General features: G+C 40.1%; 1 pseudogene; it reads left to right on the top strand.

Moving 5' to 3' along the window:
- The first annotated feature begins 1,067 nt into the window (after positions 1-1,067).
- On the top strand, positions 1,068-6,001 carry LOC115967061 (annotated as a pseudogene).
- The last annotated feature ends 366 nt before the right edge of the window (positions 6,002-6,367 follow it).

The raw sequence follows: 6,367 nt of genomic DNA, 5'->3' as shown, positions 1-6,367 counted from the left end.
TGGTCTAACATTTTTATTTATAAAATTATGTTGTTATACAACATTTGCATCTAAACTATAGTCAAATTTTACCAAACATAACTAAAAATCTTGTAACTCAACGAGTACTATACACTTGACATTAAATAAAACTACAATATGGTTGAAAAAAAAAATGAAAATATATATAATACACACACAAATAACAAAGTTACACACACTAAGATCTCACACTTTGATTACAACTTGTTAGGTTGGCAGAATGTGAGTACTAATTAGTGCAACATCACTTTTACAAAAATTGTGAAATTTGTTGTCTAATTAGACTTATTGATAAATATATTACATACCATACAGGGTGTGTGTATGCATATACAAAAGAAAAGTTAATGGTCATCCTAAGGATATTGGTTTTAAAAATATTTATATAAACTCTGTAAAATATATATACATATATAATAATTGATTGTTTTGACAGTTTTTTACATTTCTTATGAACATAATATAAAAAAAAATTAAATAACTAATTAACAAATGTCTTAAAGATATCTACTATCATTTCCATACGTATTTATGCTGAAAAAACCTTAATTTTTTAACAGCCAATTGGACCTTTTTTCTTGTGTGTGTGTGTGTGTAAAGAATGAGAAGTGCCCCTAGCTAGTTTCTTGTCCTATTACTGTTTGGCATTTATCTATCCGTTTAGGCCAGACGGCAGTGACGTAACTCATCTTACGCACCTTTTTTATCATTATTTTTATCAATTTAAGTTTAACAGAATAGGCACAAGAGAGTGAGACAAATAAGAAACTCCAACTCTTAAGGTTTGGAGTTTAGCAGTTTTAAGTTTTTATATTTTAATCTTATTTTCTTGGTACACATTAAGGTTTATTTTAATTGTATTTTATTCGTCGATATTAGGTTTACCCTATTAGCTTGGAAACCACTATTGACCTAGTTTGCCCACAGAAAATTTCCAATTAGTTTAGCTACATTGATTCAATTCACACTCTGCAATATATCTATCCCAACCATACTTCAAAGTTCCCAAAGTGGTTGTTTACACCTTCAAGATTAAAGTTCCAATCATGGTCAAGCTCACTCATGTCCAATCCCCTCAGCTTCCCACACTCTTTTATACCTTCATAATCACCAGTTTCTTCTCTCAACTACACCCATTTACAAGTGCTATATCCTTCAACTACACTTATTTTAGTTCTGATAACCAAAACATCTCCTATGAATTATCTGCTTACGCTGAAAACCAAGTCATCAAGCTCACAGGCAACATGAAATCGCAAGCATTTGTGGGTCGAGCCACGTAATGCACCTGTGGGACGAAGCATCTAGAAACCTCACAGATTTCACAACCCACATTTTACCTTTGTTATTAAATCACCAAATGATCCTATATACACAGACGGGCTTGCCTTCTTCCTTGCACCTAACGGCACACAACTCCCTAATTTGGCGGTCTGGTTCTTGCTTTCGATGACCAAGAAAGAAATACAGATGCTAATCATTTCGTTGCAGTGGAGCTTGATATCTACAAGAATAAGGTCTGGGATCCAGACGGGGAGCACGTAGGTATTGATATTAAATCCATGCAATCTATTAATCCTTCTTCATGGCCTAGTAAAACTGCAATTAGGGAAGGCCAAATCAATGAAGCTTGGATTAGTTATAATTCTAGTTCCTATAATTTGAGTGTTGTCTTCACTATTTTTAATAGAAGTGGTAATGAAATACAATTCCTTTCTCAAATTATTGATTTGAGAGATGTACTACCTGAATGGGTTAGATTTGGGTTCTCAGCCGCAAAAGGAAATACTACAACTCATATCCTTTGTTCATGGGATTTTAGTTCAAGTTTGGAAATTGATAATAACATATCCAACCCAATAGATCCAGTTATGGATACTTCAATCCCCAATCCAGCCCCAAACCCTAAAAAAAACGGCACCTTTGGGTTAGTCATGATCATGAGGTTTCATGCTGGTGGATTTTTTTTGGTTAGTGGGTTAGCTTTGATTTTGTTTTCCTTGTGGAAGAGGAATAGGAAGGATAAAGAAGACGATCATGCCCTTGATGATGACTTTGATGAAGATTTTGAATAGGGAACAGGATCACCTAAGAAGTTTTCATATGATGAATTGGCTCGTGTGACTAATGATTTTAACGATAAAGAAAAGTGTAAGGTTGAATTTAATCAACCATGTGTTGGCTTTATTCCGTGACAAATTTGCTTGTAATACAGCACTTAGAAACCTTGTATTTAGGTGGGAATCATGTAAGAGTAGTGTGTGAGAGAGTGTGAAGAAATGCTCAAGACTGTGCAGTAAAGCAGGGACTCGCGGCTTGATCTCGCGCGAGGCTCGCGGCTTGCAAGCCGCCAAAAGTTGCACACGTGCAGAGCGTGCAGGGGAGCTGAACAATCATGCCAGCTGGAGCACTACAGGACAAAAATCCAGACTGGCCACTCAGTTAGCTCGCGGCTTGAACTCGCAACTCAGTCAAGTCGCGAGGTCAAGTCGCTAGCCAGCCCTGTTTTGGAAAAATTGACTCTTTGCATTCCATTCTCACACCAGTATAAATACCCCTCATTCCTACAAAATATGGCTGGCTATTCAGAAAGAAAAACCCTAAGAGAGGTTTCTTCAAAACACCCACCCAATTAGAGAGAGCTACTCATTCTTAGAGAGAAACCTTTATAGTCTCTTCTCATTCCCTCTCTCATTGTCATACCTATTGAGAGGAGATTTCTATCCAAACACTACCCACACCAATTTAGAGTGTTGAGTGTTTTTGGAACTTTGGGAAGCATTGGAAGATGCCAAGGATGGTGGATGCTACGGTCTAGTAGCGGAATCCAGTAAGCTAGAGAAGAAAAAGGTTCGGCGCAACCTCGTTGGAGCAAGAAACTTGGAGGGCTTAGGTACATCAGGTAGATTAGGCTTAGAGGGTCTATTGCTGTTCATGTATCACAACTACATTTTCTAGTGGATTATTGACCGCTTGGAGAGCGGCGGAGAGGTTTTACGCCGAGGGCTTCGGTTTCCTCTTCGATAACACATCGTGTGTTGTCCTTGTGTTTGCATCTCTCTTCCCTTTATCTTTGCCTTTTATTTTCTGCTGTGGATGTGATTTATAATTGGCTTAGATTGATTTCCAATTTTGTTTATAGCTTATGTTCATTTTCCACACACTAGTTGTTTGTCATAAAGCTTGAATTGGTTATTTTGTTTTTGGGGGTCTAAACATTCAAGGGTGTTTATACACATATTTGAACTTTCAAAAAGCTAGGTCAGGGAGGATTTGGTGGGGTTTATAAGGGATTTCTAAGCAACTCAAACTCCTTTGTTGCTGTTAAGAGGATATCAAAAGAATCTAAACAAGGGATAAGAGAGTATGCATCAGAAGTGAAAATCATTAGTCAATTGAGACATAAAAATTTAATGTGACTCATTGGTTAGTGCCGCGAAAGAAGAGGAGAACTCTTACTTTTCTATGATTTCATGCCCAATAGAAGCTTAGATTTACATCTTTTTAAAGAAGAAAGCATAATGATATGGGCAACAAGGTATAAAGTTGCTCAAGGCATGGCCTCAACCTTACTTTACTTGCATAAAGAATGGGAACTGTTAAATATTAGCATTGAGATGTGTTATATCATGTTGTGAATGCTAGAGTGGATGCGGAAGAAGAAGCATAGAATAGGAACACTGAGAACACGAGGATTACGTGGTTCAGCCTTGACGGCCTACATCCACGGAGGAATCCCTAAGGGCTACATCTTTATTGTATGAGAGTGTAGTACAATAACATGTGTTACAATGAACTCTAACATGAGTATATATAGGCGACTAAACCCTAGACTACTAGTACAAGCAAGAATGGGCTTGGGCCTATTACATTGGGCTAATATGTCTAATATATATCTCTAACACCCTCCCTCAAACTCAAGGCGGAAGCTCAATGAAGGCTTGAGGTTGGATAAGTATGAGAAGATCACTTGGAGATGCCTTGAAGAATGCCTTTGAAGAAACCATAATGAAGAATGTGCCAATTGACTAATTTTGGAGTCTCAAATGCAGAAACGGAGCCCAAAATCGGAATCTACGCGAAAAACTGAGCAAGATAGGCCATTTTGGAAATTTTGACTTTTGGTCAAAAGTCAACGCAAAAGTCAAAGTCAACTAGTCCAAAGTCAAAGTCAACAGTCAAAGTGCTCACGGGTCAGATCCGGGTGGTCCGGGTCGGGTCGGTCCGGGTCAACGATCAGCTAGGTGACGTGGTGCTGACAAGACGACACTGCTGACATGGCTGATGACGTGTCGCTGACGTGGACTAGGGCTGATGTGGAGGTGCTTGCATGGCTGCTGACGTGGAGTGATGACGTCATCCGGTGACGTCAAATGACATAAGCAGTAGTTTTCTGGCGCTGGCAGGAGCGTGCGATGTTCACCGGCGTGTGGAGGAGAAGCCAGAAACCCAGGTAGCGCGTGGAGGCGCGTGCAACATCGGTTGAAAGCAATATTTCTTCCGTAGGCAGGTCGGTGGTCGACATGGCCGATAGGACGGCACGTGTGGCCAACGGATGAACTACACAATAGGAAATCGTGGCGGTGCGTGGGAAAGATCCGAAAACGCAGGCGGCGCGTGTTGGCGCGTGTGACCTCGTATGATTACCAGATTCTCAGGCCAAGTGGATCGGTGGACGACAAGGCCGTCTTGGCGGCGCGTGTGACTGAGATCCTAGCTGGGAGTCAAGAATCTTCAACAGCGCGTGTGAGAGTTCTAGGAGCCATTAGTCGCGCGTGGTGGCGCGTGCGGCTGCCGTTGGAGGTCGGGTTTCTGGGTTTTGGTCACGATATGCTGTGGAGCACGTATGTCTTGTTGGTTTCATCAGGCGAAGGCTTGATGTGCACAGATCTGATAGGGAGAGACACTGATTGCTTGGGTTTGAAGATCTGGACACAGCAGTGAGAGCCATAGCGGCTGCGAGATGCCGTGGAGTCTAGATCCAGCCGACAAGCATGTTACTTTTGATGGTGGTGTGCACATGAGAATCTTCTTTGCTTGCTAGAGATGTTTGTTTGATGCCAAGAACGAAGTTTGGCTCTGATACCATGTTAAATATTAGCATTGAAATGTGTTATACCATGTTGTGAATGCTAGAGTAGATGCGGAAGGAGAAGCATAAAATAGAAACACTGAGAACATAAGGTTACGTGATTCAACCTTGACGGCCTACATCCACGGAGGAATCCCTAAGGGCTACATCTTTATTGTATGAGAGTGTAGTACAATAACCTGTGTTACAATGAACCCTAACATGAGTATATATAGGCGACTAAACCCTAGACTACTAGTACAAGCAAGAATGGGCTTGGGCCTATTACATTGGGCTAATATGTCTAATATATATCTCTAACAGGAACAATGCGTACTGCATAGGGATATAAAATCAAATAACATTATGCTTGATTCAAACTTCAATGCTAAACTTGGGGATTTTGGGTTAGCTAGGCTTGTGGACCATGGCAGGGGGTCATGGACTACTGATGTGGCAGGCACCCAGGGCTACATAGATCCAGAATCTGTGGTAACAGGTAAGGCTAGTAAGGAATCAGATGTCTATAGTTTTGGAATCGTTGCATTGGAGATAGCTTGTGGAAGAAAACCAATTGACCATAGGGCCCCACAAGATCAAGTAGTCATGTTGGAGTGGGTTCGGGAGCTCCATGGGAGAGGACAGGTCCTTGAAGCAGCTGACAAAAGGCTAGGTGGACATTTTGAGCAACGAGAAATGAAGTGCTTATTGATTGTTGGTCTTTGGTGTGCTCACTCCAATGTTGATCGTAGGCCTTCTTCAATGAGGCAAGCAATTCAAGTGCTCAAATTTGAAGTTTCATTACCTGTTCTTCTCCCATTAGATATGCTTGGGTCATCACATTATACTTTAGCAGAGAATGAGGCTACATCTTCAGGGTCCAGTGATGCTACTGATTCTACGGGATGACAAAACCAAAATTCAAGCTATAGATACAACAATTCCTCACGGTAAACCATTCTTTGCTACTTTTCCACCCGCATTGATTTTGTTGCTATAACATAAGTTTTTTTTTAATCAAACTTTCATAAGTGCAAGAGTTTTATGTATTGAATGAGCATGGAATAAATGTGAGGAATTTATTGAAATTATGTAATAAATAAAATTGATTTTAAGGTTACATGGTGTAACATATATACCTATGCATCCAACAATTTATAACCATGAGTGAAAGTAAAAAGAAATACAAGTGTTTTTCTCTTTCCCTTTTCTCCTCCTTTTATCTTTTAATGTGAGTGGTTGAAAGTGTAAGTGTGAGCGTGTGTACGTCTAACA

The sequence above is a fragment of the Quercus lobata genome, chromosome 11 (genome assembly GCF_001633185.2).
Source record: "Quercus lobata isolate SW786 chromosome 11, ValleyOak3.0 Primary Assembly, whole genome shotgun sequence".
In the NCBI taxonomy this organism is placed as follows: domain Eukaryota; kingdom Viridiplantae; phylum Streptophyta; class Magnoliopsida; order Fagales; family Fagaceae; genus Quercus; species Quercus lobata.
This window is presented reverse-complemented; position numbering and strand designations above follow the sequence as displayed.